Source organism: Chiloscyllium plagiosum, unplaced genomic scaffold (assembly GCF_037043375.1).
Source record: "Chiloscyllium plagiosum isolate Xiang-an unplaced genomic scaffold, Cpla_swu_hap1 HiC_scaffold_32, whole genome shotgun sequence".
NCBI lineage: Eukaryota > Metazoa > Chordata > Chondrichthyes > Orectolobiformes > Hemiscylliidae > Chiloscyllium > Chiloscyllium plagiosum.
In genome coordinates, this window is record NW_028270170.1 from 36,464,116 (window position 1) to 36,482,857 (window position 18,742).

At 40.6% G+C, this 18,742-nt stretch overlaps 1 protein-coding gene across 2 annotated transcripts in view; it reads left to right on the forward strand.

Annotated features, from left to right (window-relative positions):
- Window positions 1-1,679: 1,679 nt before the first annotated feature.
- plekhm1 (pleckstrin homology and RUN domain containing M1) overlaps window positions 1,680-18,742 on the forward strand; it is a 56,568-nt gene continuing 39,505 nt past the window's right edge. Inside the window, exon 1 of one of the 2 annotated variants that reach the window (XM_043675266.2) lies at window positions 1,680-1,833. The gene's annotated coding sequence lies outside the window, so the exon portion shown is untranslated. The remainder of the gene's footprint in view (window positions 1,834-18,742) is intronic. The other variant, XM_043675264.2, reaches the window with a different exon arrangement.

The following is an 18,742-nucleotide window of genomic DNA, read 5'->3' on the forward strand; positions in this document are numbered from 1 at the left end:
CACATTCCGCACCTCCGCCCTCAGACCCCACCCCTCCAACCGTAACAAGGACAGAATGCCCCTGGTGCTCACCTTCCACCCTACAAACCTCCGCCTAAACCAAATCATCCGCCGACATTTCCGCCACCTCCAAAAAGACCCCACCACCAGGGATATATTTCCCTCCCCACCCCTTTCCGCCTTCCGCAAAGACCGTTCCCTCCGTGACTACCTGGTCAGGTCCACGCCCCCCTACGACCCACCCTCCCATCCTGGCACTTTCCCCTGCCACCGCAGGAACTGTAAAACCTGTGCTCACACCTCCTCCCTCACCTCTATGCAAGGCCCTAAAGGAGCCTTCCACATCCATCAAAGTTTTACCTGCACATCCACTAATATCATTTATTGTATCCGTTGCTCGCGATGCGGTCTCCTCTACATTGGGGAGACTGGGCGTCTCCTAGCAGAGCGCTTTAGGGAACATCTCCAAGACACCTGCACCAATCAACCAAACCGCCCCGTGGCCCAACATTTCAACTCCCCCTCCCACTCTGCCGATGACATGGAGGTCCTGGGCCTCCTTCACCGCCGCTCCCTCACCACCAGACGCCTGGAGGAAGAACGCCTCATCTTCCCCCTCGGAACACTTCAACCCCAGGGCATCAATGTGGACTTCAACAGCTTCCTCATTTCCCCTTCCCCACCTCATCCTAGTTCCAAACTTCCAGCTCAGCACTGTCCCCTTGATTTGTCCGACCTGCCTAGCTCATTTTCCACCTATCCACTCCACCCTCTCCTCCCTGACCTATCACCTTCATCTCCTCCCCCACTCGCCCATTGTACTCTATGCTACTCCGGTTTCCAGCATCTGCAGTCATTGTTCTTACTCTCTCCACATCCCCACCCCCACCCTCCTCTAGCTTATCTCTCCACCCTTCAGGCTCTCTGCCTTTATTCCTGATGAAGGGCTTTTGCCCGAAACGTCGATTTTGCTGCTCGTCGGATGCTGCCTGAATTGCTGTGCTCTTCCAGCACCACTGATCCAGAATCACCAAAATTGTGTCAAATGGGAAATGGCAGTACCAAAAAGACTTGGTGTTACGGATAGTTTCTGCTACAATTGACCTAGCCCGATAAGACATGGCAATCACAACTAATTATAGGACAAAATTAGCCTATCACAGAGGGAGGGCAACTTAGTTGAAGATGGTGCTAAATTGCTGTCTCTTGTATGCAGCTGTAAATGTAACTGTTTGTTGTAAACTGTTTTTGTAATTTGTTTAATAAAATAAAAAAAATTGAAGATGGTGCTGTCGGGGTGGATTCTGCCTAATCGCACCAAACATGATGTAGACAAAACTTCTCCAAGAGGTACATAAAGGCCACATCAGAACTTGACGAGGCGCCAGTATTTGGAAGGTAAAAATTGATTATTTCAAACTCTGAGAACAGCGATATGGACACGTGTGTTAGGAGCAGGGATTGAGCAAAGATTTAGTTGCTGCCGTCTGGCGCTAGATGGAGCCACTTCCCGGGAAGGGGTCTGAATGAATGCCGTTTCTCGCGGTGCGGGCCGGGATATTGGCGGAGTCCCGAGGAGGCGGAGAACGACGAAGAAAATCGTTCTCGCGATGCACACTGGGATACAGGCGGAGTCCTTGGGAGGTGGAAAGTTGTTTTTGCGGTGCGCGCTGGGATATTGACGGAATCCCGAGGAGGAAACTTGTTCTCGCGGTGCGGTCTGGGATACTGGCGGAGTCCTTGGGAGGAGGCTGTTTGTACGGTCGGATTGTCAGTTTGGGCACGACGCTGATAGCAGGAGCCTGAGGGTCTGAAAGCTTCGAGCCTGTGAGGGTAAGGATAGAAAATATAGCACAGGGAGCCGAGTTAAGGGCTAGAGGAGGAGCTGAAAGTGTTAATGGGCATTGGGACAGGTGAGCTTGGGAATTCTCCTCAGATGGGTGACTCTCAGAGATTTCTGTATCTTTCACCCCAAAGTGAAAGGGATCCACTCTGAGATCCTGTAACCTTGGGCATAAACGTAACAGGAATAGGGATGAGATGTTGGTTTTGTAAATGAAACCTTGTACTATATCTCCTGTTTACAATGTTATAGCTAATCTAATCAGGCACTCACTTCAAAGTTTCTCAACAATAATGTTTTGTCAATTCTTATTCTTTGGGGATATTTCTAATTTCTAAGTCGCAGTATTATTACTCTGACTCTCAGTACTTTTATTTTAACTTAAGCTCTTAGAGTCATAGAGCTGTACAGTGTGGAAACAGACCCTTCGGTCCAACTTGTCCATGCTGACCAGATATCCTAACCTAATCTAGTCCTAGGGCCAGCACTTGGCCCATATTCCTCTAAATACATCCTATTCATATACCCGTTCAGATGCCTTTTAAATGTTGCAACCCCCGTACCAGCCTCCACCTCTTCCTCTGGCAGTCATTCCATATACGCACCACCCTTTTTCATGAAAAAGTTGCCCCTTAGGTCCCTTGTAAATTTTTCCCCTCTCACACTCAGTTTACTTTTGATAGTTGGAGCTTTTATGTTAAACTCCACCTCATAATGAGCAAAATTCTGGACAGTGTAATAGTTTCAATTTTGTTTGTTAAACTCTTGATTTTTTAAAAAAAAAATCAAGTTCATTAAAATGCTGAAAAGTTGGCAGAAAAGAATTATGAATGCTGCTTTGTTGAGATTTCTCTATTGCTTGACACCACTACAGATGATGAATCTGCATGGTCCTTTCACTCTTACTGGAACCATGAATTGCTATGTTTGTTGATTTCAGTAGAATAACTGTTATAATCGGCCTTAGTGGCCTTGAGAAAAGATGTGTTTTCTTCATTGGTCTATAATAAACTCCATTGGATAGACTGAGTATGTATAACTACCTGCAGTCAAACAGGTCACAGATGCTTCATTAGGGGGGGGCAACTTTTGCAAGACCTCATGTGGATCTGTACCTGAGCAAGTTGGTAATATTTCAGAGAGCAGAAAGCTCATTGGCCAATAAAATTATAAAAGAGACATGGAAACAAGAATGGAAGTTTGGCTGCAAAAGTGAGAGAAAAACATTCTCAGGATGGGTTACTGCACTCAATGCCAACTCTGTTTTCACTCCACAGATGCTGCCAGAGTTTTTCCAGCATTGCATTTTTTTTTCAGAACTCCAGCATCTGCAGTTCTTTGTGTTATATTAAGGTGAAAAAAATGTTCATTAAGTCAAACTCTTAGTCTGTCTTTTGAATGGTTAATGTTTAAATTTTTGAGTTATGGTTGCTGTCAGCTTGGGGCCTTTTGTACTATAATCAAAATTGCCTGATGTTTTTGTTCATGGTCACAAAGCACTGGGTTAAGCATTGCCTTCTGTTTTCATTTAAAGGATTTTAAAATTCAAGTTAGGAATTTATGACTTTTAGGCCAATTTGTTTAGTGAGTTTTTCACTTTTGTTACACAACAGCAAGGGTAAAAATTATATTCGATCAGGAGGGAGTGTTTTTATTATGTAGTGTTAACGGCAATGTACTAAATAAACACCAAAGTGCTAGTTCCGATGTAAAAAGAGTTCTATTTTAATTCTCTGCTTATTCCCCCGAAATTATGCTTTTATTTTAATTTTGTTTTACTTATTTTTAAACTGAAGTGAAATAAATTGAGTTTTTTTTTATTTGTCTGTTTTTCTTCTATTGCCTTGCTTGTAAGGTCATAAGATCATAAGGAGTAGACCATTTGGCCTACTGAACTGATCTGATTCTGGCATTCATTATGTTTTCCTGCATTTTCCTGTCTGTCCTTTTATAACCCTTGACTCCATTGTCAATCAAACGTCTGTCTAATTCCAGCTTGAATATAGTTATTGAATCAGCCTCCATTTCTTTCTGGGGAAGAGAATTCCAAGCATTTAGTAACCCTGTTATTGAAGAAGTTCCTTCTCATCTGTCTTGAATAGAAAATTGCTTAGTTTTGAACACTTATTTTCACCTCTTAGCTCTAGAGTCCTCTATGAAAAGGCACATTCTTTCAGTAGCTTTGCTTTCAAGCCTCCTCAGAACCTTGCATTTCAATAATATCTGTTATTCTTCTATTGTTCAATCAATGTAGATACCACATGCTCAACTTCAAACCCTTCAATCCGGGAACCAACTCATTGAACCTTCTAGTAACTGCTTACAATGTAGCCAAATCCTTATTTAAGGAGACCAAATCATACAAGAATCCAAGTACAGTGTCACCAGTGCCCTGTATAAAACAAGATTTCCCTACTTGTATGTTCCAACTTTTTTTATAATAAACGCAATATTCTATTCACCTCCCTAAGTATGTGCTGTATGTACAAGCTAATTTTGAGATTCATGTGTATTCCGATCCTTTATACTGCAACTTTCTGCTGTTTTCTCTTGACTTAAGTAATTCTACTTTTATATACTTCCTGCTAAAGAGGAAAACCTCATGTTTTCCCACATTATTTTCCATCTGAATTTTTTTTTGTTGCTTATCTATACCCTGTTGCAGATATTTTATATTCTCTTGATGAGCAGAATGTAAAAAGTTGAGCTCCAGCATTGATCCCTAGGGTACTCCATTCATCACATAAACTGAAAATGATTCATTTATCCTGGCTCTGTCTTTCTTATTAGCTATCCAGTATTCTACCTATGCCAATACATCACCCCAATGGGCTCTGACCTTGGTTATATAAGATTTCGGGTGGCCCTAAATGACTGAATTTTGGGAATTCACTGCAAGGCTCCCACAGATATTTGAATCACAATGCAACATTGGCAGATAAGTTTACAGTCAAGCTAAAATCTGTACCAACACAAATTGGTTTTAATGTTACCTAATGGGTAAGAAAGATATGGGCAACACAGTGATAGAGTGGTTAGTACTGCTGCCTCACAGTGCCAAGGACTTGGGTTGGTTATCTGTGTGGAGTTTACACATTCTCCACATGCTGTATGGGTTTCCTCCCACAAAAGGTATGCAGGTAAGGTGGATTGGCCATGCTAGACTGCCCCATAGAGACCAAGGATGTGTAGGCTAGATGGATTAGCCATGGTAAATATGAGGTAATAGGGATGAATTGGAGGTATAGGTCTGTATGGGATGCTCATTGGAGGGGTTATTGCAGACTTGTTGGGCCAATTGACCTCTATCTGTCCTGTTGGGATTCTATAACATGGAAATGACCTGAACGGATCAGTTTTTCATGGTGTTAATTCCTACATAAATGGAAAGAATGGCTGCTGTGTAGGATATTCAAATGATTAACTGTTTACACGATGCTTAAATTGTACAGGAAGTGAACTTTTGCAATTTAGTAGTGATATAAAGCAACAATCTACTCTCATTTCCAATCAGGAAGCAGACAGGATTGACACAGTTTCCTTTCTTCTATGATGTCACAATAATGAAATGATTTTCATCAGTCGTAAATGTGACTGATGATAAGTTGTCCTCCTTGTCATTCTCGACCTGTCAGAAGCCTTTGATAGTGTTGACCACCATCCTCCTACTATACCTCTCCGCTGTTGCACAGCTGAGTCAATCTGTTTCCACATCTACGTTTGCAACTCTACTCCATTAACATATCTCAATCTCTCCTCCATCAACATATCTCAATCTCTCCTCCATCAACATATCTCAATCTCTCCTCCATCAACATATCTCAATCTCTCCTCCATCTTTCTATTAGACTCTGCATCTAACATCCAGTACTAGATAAGCAGAAACTTCCATTTATGAAATATGGAATGATCAAAGCTATTGTTTTTGATTTGCACCACTAGCTTTGATTAGATTAGGTTAGATTACTTACAGTGTGGAAACAGGCCCTTCGGCACAACAAGTCCACACCGACCCTCCTAATTTCTTTGTTTCCTAATTGCTGATTCCATCCATCTCCCTGGCACTGTCTGAGGTTGAACCAAGCTATTCATAACTCAGGCACTATATTCCATGGATGAGCTCCCAACTATACATTTTCACTATCATTCAATATATTTCTACTTCTAATATTCTGATCTCCAGGAACCAATTTTCTTCATCTTCAGTTCATTTGTTGCTGAGACCCTGATCCATGTCTTTGAATACTTGTACCTTGACCGTTCATAGGCTATTCTCTTAACTCTTTCACCACAAACTTGAGAATTTAAAACTCTGCTGTCTGTGTCCTAACTCATACTAAATCTGACTTAGCCTTCGTTCCTGTGTTTGCTCCCAGCTGTGCAACTCTTTGGTGTTCAAATTAGCATCCTTCCATATCCCTCTCAAAACTTTGTTCAGTCGCTATTTCTGTATCCCCTACAGCACTCAAGCCCATCCCTTCAGCCTTGCAACCTTCTGATATATCTCCTTTCCTGTGATAATTGCCTCATGCACATCCCCAATTTTAATTGCACACAGAATTAATTTGTGTATGGCACATAAACAAACGTTTCATTCCAGCCAATCTATCCCAGTATTTATGCCTCATTCAAGCCTCTTCCAATCTTTCTTCCTTTTTGAATGTATGATTTTTATTCAGTGAGTGGAAATCCCTGGAGACCAAGTGACGGTCTCCCCATTTTTAGAGTTTAGGTTGATTAGTGCATTAAGTATTTTGCATCAGTATTTACTGTGGAAAAGAAATGGAAGATATAGAAAGTAGCGAAATAGATGGTGACACCTTGCAAAATGTCCATATTACAGAGGAGGAAGTGCTGGATGTCTTGAAATGCACAAAGGTGAATAAATCCCCAGGACCTGATCAGATGTACCCTCGAACTCTGTGGGAAGCTAGAGAAGTGATTGCTGGGCCTCTTGCTGAGATATTTGCATCATCCATAGTCACTGGTGAGGTGCCAGAAGACTGGAGGTTGGCTAGTGTGGTGCCACTGTTTAAGAAGGGTGGTTTAATACGCCACCGTGCCGCCCAATACGCCACCGTGCCGCCCAATACGAATATCTGTCCTCACAGCAAAATGAGATTTCTGACAAAAATCTAAAATATGAAGCTACAGAAATGCTAAATTTAAAATGCCTTTCACTGCTAATCAGTTGTTGCATTCCAAATTATCTGAGAGATTCTTGGCTATTTTAGACACGTTCCAGTACAGCTTAAACATGACATCAATTATCAAACTTATTTCAACTGCCTTGGGTAAGTAATGGTATTAATTATGTGCTCTGAATTAAAGATTGACCGTTTCTGTTTTTTTTATTTTTAGTGGTATTGATTCCTGACATGCTAGTCTTGCAGAGGAAGTTGCACTCCAAAAGTAAATTTGCTAGTTTTCTGTAAATTTGATTGCTCAACAGTTAGCTTGAGCGACTCCTGAAAAGTTTAGTTGAGCGTTGGAGGAAGTGTATATTGGAAACTGGTGCTTCTTTTCTCAAATCATGTGCACTTAAAAGATACTTGATAGTCATGCAAAATTCCCTAAAAATCTTTGAAATTATTAGAAAACGTTATCTGCTTTTTAAGCAGGTATGTCGGCAATGATAAGGGAGCTGTGTCATTTTCAAATGTCTTGGTTATTTATGTTTGATACAGGCAGGTCGAATAGTCTGATCATTGACTGTCTTCCACAATGCCTTATGATTTTGCAGCAAGTCTGAGTAAAGGCATTTCTCTGTTACTCGTAATTGAATGAAATAGTAGAAAATAACACAAGATTATGACTGTCACTGGAGTATATTATAGTTCTTTTGTGATCATTATTTTAGGAGAATAACTTGCCTAATTTGGTGAGACAAATGTGAGCTGTGTTTCAGAAGTTAGTCTTTCAAGGCGTAAGTTTATATTCTTTAGCTAGCATTTCTCTTGCCGTGAGCAGTTAGGATTTGTGAAAAATATACATCAGTAAGAATAAAAGTTGCAAGGGTTCAAGTGAGCATAAGTCTTTTAAGATGAAAAGATGACAAAAGGTCATTAAAGCTACCCCACCTACTGCCCTAATTTTGCTGCCTTACTGAACATAATGTTTTATGTGTCTGTTGTCCTGGTTGATAGTGCTTGATTTCTAAGTCAGAGAGGCAGTAATGTGGTAAAGGAGCATCTTCAATTTCAGGGATAATTTGGAAGAACAATTTGACCTTAATTTTCTGTCTAAGAGTTACTGATGGTTAGGGCCTTGTTTTGTCTTTATTTGATTTCCTTACTTTTTCTATTGTCCATACTATTTTCTGTTTCTGGTTGAAAGAAACTGAGTGGGTTACAAAAAACCATGATCCCAACTTTATGGTTCTTCTGAGTAAATGTACTTTTCGTATATAACTTTATTATTAAAATTTATTGTCAAAACAATGGCATTTGCTTTAATTACAGTGCAAATGGTAAATTGGCTGCAGTTGAGGGGGAAAATGTTAAGAACGCGTATCCAAGCTTTCTTGTCCAGGCTACACAATTCCACAAAATCGTACTTTGCTGTTTTACTCACCATTGACAACCATTGAATGTCATGCAGTGGATGCGAACTAAGCTGCTTTATAGGGTAGCAGAAACAGCATTTCACCATTTGAATTATTAGTTACTTCTAGTCGGCCTCTCTAGGGTAGCTATTATACTTTGGAAGCAAAAACAGAAATTACTGGGAAAGCTCAGAAGATCTGGCAGTATCTGTGGAGAGAAATAGGAGTTAAAGTTTCAGTTCCAGTGACCCTTTCTTGGATCCGAAACTTTAATACAGATTTCTGTCCACGTGCTACCAGACCTGCTGAACTTTTTCAGCCATTTCTGTTTTTGTTTCTGATTTCCAGCATCTGCAGTTCATTTGGTTTTTAGAATTGATTTGGAGTTTCATTGATTTAAGTTTCAAATTCTTGGGAAGCTTTTTAGTCATTACAGTTTTTCTTTTTTTATATTCAATACACTGTCTCACACTTGATTTGACAATGAATTCCTTCACCTTCTCAATTTTTCCAGAGTTCATTTCCCAATCTTTAAAATCTGGTTGTTCTGTAAAATGAAGCCATGTTTTCTTTGCACTGTCGTCATCACCTCATGCTTGCTGTAACTTGTTGGACAATTTTGTTTTGAAGTGGTAGAATGATAGGTGCCATCAGATTCCTTCCCACAGTGAAATCTGTCTCGTTGGCTTGCATGCCATTCCTCTTGTCACGGACATGGTTAGTTCCATGAATTTACTTACGGTTTGGTTACCCAGTTTATAGAACACTCTCCATAATCAGTTGTTGACTTGTTCCTGTTAAGGTTTCTATTGCAGTGACCACTTCCTTGCTGCTGTGATCAGTGCTGCAATCGAAGTTGTTCGCTTTGTAACAGTGTTGAAAAATGTGATGATGAGTCAGTTGTTTGTGATGGTGCCACAAGGAATGTGCTTTGTATCATTATGTTCTTCAGATGCACCCATAGGTGTTTGTGTTTGCTATATAAAGCACAGGTATTGTCATAAATCTGAACAATTTTTAAAAAAAACAATCATTTATATAGCCCTTTGTAAGCTATCAGGACAGTCCAAAATGCTCCATAGCCAATTGTTTTTCACTTTGAAGGGTAACCCCTGTTGTAATGTAGAAAACATCTCAGTCAGTTTGAATACAACATGATCCCACAGTGTGATTATGTCCAGATTAACAATTTGTAATGTTCATTGGTTAGGGGGTGGTTATTGGGTAAAGTATTAAAGTACCCTGTTCTTTGATATAGTGATATGGGAAGTGGTATAGTCCACCTGAGAAGGCAGTTAGCATCATGTGTGAAAACTTACACCACTCTCCAACACACTGTTAGCACTGGACTCCAGCATCAGTCTCAATTTTGTGCTCAAGTATCTGGAGTCTGAACTGTACCCTGAAGCATTTGTTTCTTTGAGCATACTATATGATTAAACTATAACCCTGTTTAATGCAGTAAAGTTGAACTTCAGTTAACAGTATTGTTAGCTTCCCATCTTGAGATTCTTACATGCCAACTTCTGTGAAGAGGTCACGATTTATTTCAGCAAGTACAAGCTTTTAGAGGATCACTCAGCACTCTTCGTGACGCTTGTGGAGCGTGTCAAGCGAGGTTCCCTGAACAAGGGACTATCCTCCCTTTATACAGAATTTTACATTACAGAGAGTCACCCCTGCCACTCCCCAATAGTCATATGTCACCCAAAAACAATGTAAAGTGATTAGATAATTTGTAAATACTGTTTTAAGGAATAATGATTAGACTATCGCATCTTGCCTGCAAGACAGAAAAACATCCCTCCGCGACATCCAATTTCTTGCATGTCTGCAGGGCAAATTAATCCTTTAACATCTCAGTATCTCCACATCATTGTATTTTCCACATTTTGGTTGCTTAGTTAAAGATTTGGGGCTAGGTTAACTGAGTTGGATAGATGGCTAAAATCAGGTGCAGACTAATGCTATAAGCTTGGATCTAATACCCTTAAGGGCAGAATTTTTTTTTTAAGAGCTGCCTCCTCATTTTACCTCATTATGATATGATGGCAAAAACCATGACGGGACGTGTGGGACTACAAAGAAGCTACAAGGCTAAAGGGGAATATTTGATAAATATATTGGAGCTGAGAAGTGCAGTTGAAATATGTGGATTTCTTTAATAGTGTGGAAGTGGTTTTGTTAGAACATGGGGAATGAAAATTTCTTGATAGCCTCCATATTATGCTAGACTTCATTCATTCTTTCAATCTGCTGAAGAGTTAACTAGTCTTTCTGATCTGACTTGTTGGACAATAAGGACACTATCCAACTACTTGCATTGCCAGGTTGTGTCATGTACAGCATTCAGTTCAGTGTGATTTGCACATTGGTCCATTGGGTCTCTTCTCTTCAGGTTAATGTGCCCACTCAGTAAATCCTGAACTGAAACTTAATTGCTTTCTGCTGTATTTGTTTCTTTTCAAATGCATGCATCTGCCATTGGACCATAGAACATAAACGTTATAGTGCATTACAGGCCCTCAATGTTGCACTGACCTGTGAAACCAATTTGAAGCCCATCCAACCTAAATTATTCCATTTTCATCCATGTGTTTATCCAAAGAGCATTTAAATGTTGGCGACTCTACAAATGTTGCAAGCAGGCCATTCCATGTTCCTACTGCCCTCTGAGTAAAGAAACTACCTCTGACATCTGTCCAATATCTATCACCCCTCAATTTATAGCTCTGTCCTCTTGTGCTGACCATCACCATCTGAGAAAAGTGGTTTTCACTGACCACTCTATTCAACCCTCTTAATTGAGACACACGACATAATTAGTCACCTCTCAACCTCCTTCTCTCTAACGAAAACAGCCTCTAGTCCCTCAGCCTTTCCTCATAAGACCTTCCTTCCATTTCAGGCAACATCATAGTAAATCTCCTCTGAATCCTTTCCAAAGCTTCCACATCCTTCCTATAATATGGTGATCAGAACTGCATGCAATACTCCCAAGTGCGTCCGCACCAGAGCTTTGTACAGCCATAACATGACCTCATGGCTTTGAAACTTAATCCCTCTACCAATAAAGGCCAATACACCATAAGCCATCTTAACAGCCCTATCAACCTGGGTGGCAACTTTCAGGGATCTATGCACATGGACACCAAGATCTTTCTGCTCATGTACACTACCAAGAAAATTACTAATAGCCCATTACTCTGTATTCTTGTTGCTTCTTCCAAAGTGAATCACTTCACACTTTTCTGCATTAAACTCCATTTGCCACCTCTCCGCTCAGCTCTGCAGCTTATCCAGGTCCCTCTGTCATCTGCAACATTCTTCGGCACTATCCACAACTCCACCGACCTTCGTGTCATCCGCAAATTTACTAACCCACCCTTCTATGCCCTCATCCAAGTCAGTTATAAAAATGACAAACAGCCCCAAAACAGTTCCTTGCGGTATACCACTCGTAATTGAACCCCAGGATGAATGTCTCCCTTCAATCACTACCCTATGTCTTATTTCAGCTAGCCAATTTCTGATCCAAACTGCCAAATCACCCTCAATCCCATGCCTCCATATTTTGTGCAATAGCATACCATGGGGAACATTATTAACTGCCTTACTGAAATCTATCTACATCACATAAACCACTTTACCCTCATCCACCTGTTTGGCCACCTTCTCAAAGAACTCAATAAGGTTTGTGAGGCACGACCTACCCTTCACAAAACTGTGTTGACTATCCCTAATCAACTTATTCCTTTCTAGATGATTGTAAATCCTATCTCTTATAACCTATTCCACACTTTACCCACAACTGAACCAGTTGCCTAATTTATGATTATTAAGGAGTTTTTTCTCTCTAGGTTAGAAATACAATATTTTTTGGATAGATATTTAACAGATATTTTGATAAATTAAGACCAAACCGGTTAGATGACACAGCACATTCTGCTCAATGATACCAACAATATTATAGGAGCTCAGTAATTCAGAGTATTTTGAGCAGAAATAATTTCTTGTGATGCAATTTGAGCTAGTAAATGTCCTCTGAATCCTTTCCAAAGCTTTCCAAATGAGGAGAGTAAATGTCACAGCCATTCTGAGAAGTTGTATGAGTAGATAGGGAGAGAGATAAGTTCTGAGTGTTCCCTCTTGTGAAACAAGAGGTTCAGCTGAGCATGAATCACATCAGATAAGAACTTGCCTCCAGCACCCCATTGTTAACTGCAAGGGTAATGGATTAACAAGGTGGAAAACATTCATTATGTAGAGCCATTTAACAATATTAAAAGCATTTAGTATGTAAGGTCAGTTTAACAAGGTGTAAAATGCTCATTATGTGAAGCCAGTTATGGTTAAGAACATTCATTGTGTAACAGCAGATAGCTTAATCTTTACTGTTGATGCTCGCAGATAATAATAGTCACCCAATCAAAATGTATGTTGTCTTATCTGGATGCTCCTCCCTGTAAAATGGCTATATAATTCATAAACTACTATTCCAGAGAAGACTGAGAACTCGTGTCTCTGTGCACATGGGCGATCGTTCTCTCTCCCTTCAGGGCCCAGAATAAAGATGAAGGAGGTAAAGCTATACTGTGTCTCTGAGTGTTTGGTTTCAACTGAATGGGGGGGAGAGGAAACGGGGTGACAATTCCACATTACTCTTAGTAACGTTTAGCCAGTTTGTTTCAGTAGCTGTTGCGTGAGATTGATAGAGAGTAATGTTGAAAAGGCCACACCACTTTGAATGGTGCCTTGGGATCTTTAACAGCGATTTGATCAAAAAGGTGGCCCAAGTTTCCATGCATAGATTATTGCCCCTGTTTGCAACAGAATATCAACGTTAATTGTAAGTCTGCCTTTAAAATCTGGAGTCAACTGACAGAGGTAAAAATGTAAGCTAACCCATTATGGAAATAAAAAATACTGGAAACACTGAGGTTGATTGAGAGAAAAAAAACATGAACATTTCAGGCTGATGACCTGCTTTGTGATACGTGATGCAGAAATCTTGCTATACTGCCTTGCAATTGAATAAGAAAGATTTTTGCATTGTTGCTGAATAGTGTCAGTGTAGCTTAAGAAGTCTGAATTCTTTACAGAGAGAGCAGGAGGTATATGTGCATATGTACCAACACTAGTTTCATTTCTTTATTGTCTCCACCTAGCTCCATGGTCATGCATGTTATAGGAGCTTTATATTTACTGTTTCTACTTTCAGTTAGTGAAATGTTCCTCCTCAAACAGTCATAGAGATGTTCAGCAGAAATAAACCCTTCATCCCAACTCATCCATGCCGACCAGATATCCCAACCTGATCTAGTGCTACCTGGCCCATATCCCTCCCAACCCTTCCTATTCATATACCCATCCAGATGCCTTTTAAATGTTGCAATTGTACTAGCCTCCACCACTTCCTCTGGCAGCCCATTCCACACGTGTGTCACCCTCTGCATTAAAATGTTGCCCCTTAGGTCTCTTTTATATCTTTCCCCTCTCACCCTAAACCTATGTCCTCCCCCACCCCCAGGGAAAAGACCTTGTTTATTTACTCTATCCGTGCCCCTCATTATTTTATAAACCTTTGTAAGGTCACCCCTCAACCTCTGGTGCTCCAGGGCAAACAGCCCTAGTCTATTTAACCTCTTCCCTACAACTCAAAACCTCCAACCCTGGCAACATCCTTGTAAATCTTTTCTAAACCCTTTGAAGTTTCACAACATCTTTCTGATAGGAAGGAAACCAGAATTCCATGCAGTATTCCAAAAGTAGCCTAACCAATGTCCTGTACAGCCACAACATGATTTCCCAACTCCTGTACTCAATACTCTGACCAATAAAGGAAAGCCTACCAAACGCTGCCTTCACTATCCTATCTACCTGTGACTCTCTTTCAAGGAGCTATGAACCTGCACTGCAAGGTCTCTGTTCAGCAACACTCCCTCGGACCTTACAATTAAATGTATAAGCCCTGCTAAGATTTGCTTTCCCAAAATGCACCACCTCGTATTTACCTAAATTAAACTCCATCTGCCACTCCTCAGCCCATTAGCTCATCTAATCAAGATCTAATTGTAATCTGAGGTAACCTTCTTCACTGTCCACTACACTTCCAATGTTGGTGTCATCTGCAAACTTAGTAACTATACCTCTTAAGCTCACAATCAAATCATTTATATAAATGACACAAAGTAGTGGACCCAGCACCGACCCTTGTGGCACTCCAATGGTCGCAGACGTCCAGTCTGGAAAACAACCCTTCATCACCACTCTCTGTCTTCTACCTTTGAGCCAGTTCTGTATCCAAATAGCCTGTTCTCTCTGTATTCCATGAGATCTAACCTTGCTAACTAGTGTCCCATGGGGAACCTTGTCAAATGCCTGACTGAAGTCCCTACAGTCACGTCTACCATTCTGCCCTCATCAATCCTCTTTGTAACTTTTTCAAAAAACTCAATCAAGTTTGTGAGACATAATTCCCCACACATAAAGCCATGTTGAATATCCCTAATCAGTCCTTGCCTTTCCAAATACATGTACATCCTGTCCCTCAGGATTCCCTCCAACACGTTGGCCACCACTGATGTCAGGCTCAATGGTCTGTAGTTCCCTGGCTTGTCCTTACCACCTTTGTTAAATAGTGGTATCACATTAGCCAACCTGTGGTTTTCCATCACCTTGCCTGTAACTATCGATGATACAAATATCTCAGCAAGAGGCCCAGCAATCACTTCTCTAGCTCCCCACAGAGTTTAGGGTACACCTGACCAGGTCCTGGGGATTATCTGATATCTACTTTTATGCGCTTCAAACATTCAAGATGGTGACATTTTTCAAGATGTCACCATCTATTTCCCTACATTCTATATCTTCCGTGTCCTTTTCCACAGTGAAGACTGATACAAAATACTCGTTTAGTATCTGCCTCATCTCCTGCGGCTCCACACAAAGGCCGCCTTGCTGATCTTTGAGGGGCCCTATTCTCTTCCTAGTTACCCTTTTGTCCTTAATATATTTTTAAAAACCCTTTGGATTCTCCTTAACTTTATTTGCCAAAGCTATCCCATGTCCCCTTTTTGCCCTCCTGATTTCCCTCTTAAGTATACTCCTACTGCCTTTATAACTCTTCTAAGGCTTCACTTGATCTATCCTGACATATGCTTCCTTTTTTTCTTAACTAAACCCTCAATTTCTTTAGTTATCCAGCATTCTCTATACCTACCAGCTTTTCCTTTCTCCCTAACAGGAATATACCATCTCTGCACTCTCGTTATCTCATTTCTGAAGGCTACCCATTTTCCAGCTGTCCCTTTACCTGCGAACATCTGCCCCCAGTCAGTTTTTGCAAGTTCTTGCCTAATACCATCAAAATTGGCCTTTCTCCAATTTAGAACTTCAACTTCTAGATCTGGTCTATCTTTTTCCATCACTATTTAAAAACTAATAGAATTATGGTTGCTGGCCCCAAAGTGCTCCCCCACTGACACCTCAGTCATCTGTCCTGCCTTATTTCCCAAGTGTAGTTTTGCACCTTCTCTAGTAGGTACATCCAAATCCTGAATCAGAAAATTTTCTTGTACATGCTTAACAAATTCCTCTCCATCTAAACCATTAACACAATGGCAGTCCCAGTCTATGTTTGGAAAGTTAAAATCCCCTACCATAACCACTCTATTATTCTTACAGATAACTGAGATCTCCTTACAAATTTGTTTCTCAATTTCCCTCTGACTATTAGGGGGTCTATAATATAATCCCAATAAGATGATCATCCCTTTTTTTATTTCTCAGTTCCACCCACATAACTTCCCTGGATATATTTCTGGGAATATCCTCCCTCAGTACAGCTGTAATACTATCCCTTATCAAAAATGCCACTCCCCCTCCTCTCTTGCCTCTTTTAGCATTTATATCCTGGAACATTAAGCTGCCAGTCCTGTCCATCCCTGAGTCAGGTTTCTGTAATTGCTATGATATCCCAGTCCCATGTTCCTAACCATGACCTGAGTTAATCTGCCTTCTCTGTTAGGCCTCTTGCATTGAAATAAATGCAGTTTAATTTATCAGTCCCACCTTGTTCTCTGCTTTTTACCTGCTTGCCCTGACTGTTTGACTTCTTTTCTCAACTGTACCAGTCTCAGATTGATCTGGGTCCCACCCTCCCACCTTACTAGTTTAAATCCTCCCGAGCAGCTCTAACAAATCTCTCTGCCAGTATATTAGTCCACTTCCAATTCAAATGCAATCTGTCCTTGTACAAGTCACGTCTACCCCAGACGAGATTCCAATGATCCAAAAACGTGAGTCCTTCTCCCACACACCAGCTACTCAGCCATGTATTCATCTGCTCTATCCTCTTCTTCCAACCATCACTAGCTTGTCGCACCTGGAGTAATCAAGATATTACTACTTTCGAGGACCTCCTTTTTAAATTCCTGCCTTACTCTCTATAAACTCCCTTCAGAATATCAACCTTTTTCCTTTCTATGACTTTGATTCCAATGTGGACAATGACCACCTGCTGGTCCCTCTCCCCCTTGAGAACATCCTGTACCCTCTCTGAGACATCCTTGATCCTGGCACCAGGGAAGCAACACACCATTCTGCTTTTTCACTGCTGGCCACAGAAACATCTGTCTGTATCTTGGACTAGAGAGTCCCCTAACACAATTGATCTCTTGGAACCCCTCATTGTATTAGAGCCAACCTCAGTACCAGAAACTTGGCTGTTCATGCTACGTTCCCCTGAGAATCCATCACCCCCTACATTTTCCAAAACAGTATACTTGTTTGAAATCGAGATAGCCACAGAAGACTCCTGCACTCCCTTGATCTAGTAAATTCCTCATTGCCTGTTACTGTTGCTCCAACTGTTCCATTCGATCTGACAGTACAAGCAACTAATCAAATTTATTGCAGATATAATCCTCAGTAACACGTAACCTCTCTCCGATCTCCCACATCCGACAAGAAAAGCATATCACTCTTGGGACCATTTTTACTTCTTCCAATCTGCTGACCCAGAAAATAGCACCGTCTTATTCCTCAACAAAAACACTGCTTCAGGCTATCTTAATACTATGGCTTATATTTTTAAGTTTAATCAAGAGACATATCTCAGTAAAACATATAATCAAGAAAGAACCCACTCTGTTCACTACTGCAGACTTCCCAAGGCCGCACTTAAAACTATTCACTTATTTGTCTCTGTGCTGTGACCTCTTCCAAACAGGTTCCTCCAAGATCAGTTATGAATTTTACTGTTTATTAATTTTCCCAGATACATTCCAAAAGTGATTTTTTTTTCTGAAATAGAAAATATTGAAATTGGGAAGAAGTTTCTTAAGTTGTAGAGTTTGTTTGTGAACTGATCCAGTAAAGTGTTGATTTAGCCATCTAATACTAAAGTGGGGTTCTGGAGAGAAACGCTCTATTTGATTATTTCTGCCTTGGGCCACCTGCTCTATGCTGTTGGAACCAGTGTTACGATTAACGTTTCATCCTCTAAAGGTAAATAGTGAGTTGAGATGAAATTCATTGTGAAAGCCTAATTTACATTGTATCTCACAGAAGCGGCTGCATAATGGTAATGTCACTAGACTAATAACCCAGGGTCCTGCATTAATTCTGGAAAAACAGGTTCAAATCCCACCGTGGTAGATAGTGAAATTAGAATTCAATAAAACTTTTAAATTAAAACATGGCTTAATAGCAACCATTGCCAGTTCTTATAAGTCACCATTGTTTCAATGAACTATAGGCCAACTCTGTCATTAGACCGACAGAGAGAGGGAGGGGCGAAGGGGAGGACTGGTGATTTAACCTGAGGGTCACCAGTGAAACAAGGTTGAGTTGGCAGAACTTTCATTGTAACCTCAACCAATGCAGGAATTGAACCCATGCTGCTGGCATTACTCAGTATCACTACTGTATCATCTGAGGGAAACAATGGATGGAGACAATGGCCTAGTGGTATTATTACTATTATTAATTATTGGTATTATTAATGTTCTGGGAAACTGACTTCAAGTTCCACCGTGGTAAATGTTAGAATTTGAATTTAAGAAAAATTTGGAATCAAGAGTCCAACAATAACCCTGAAACCACTGTCGATTGTAGGAAAAGCCCATCTGGTTCACTAGTGCCCTGTCATCCTTCTGAAGTCTGGCAGATATGTGAATCCAGACCCTCAGCACTTAACTGCTGAAGTGATCCAGCAAGCCACTCCGTTCCAAGGACACTTAGGAATGAGCAATAAATGCTAGCTTTCCCAGTGACGCCCAGATCCCAATAGCACATAAAAAAGAAAATTCTGATTTGTCAAGCTTTGCTTGTTTGTTATTTTAGTTATGATA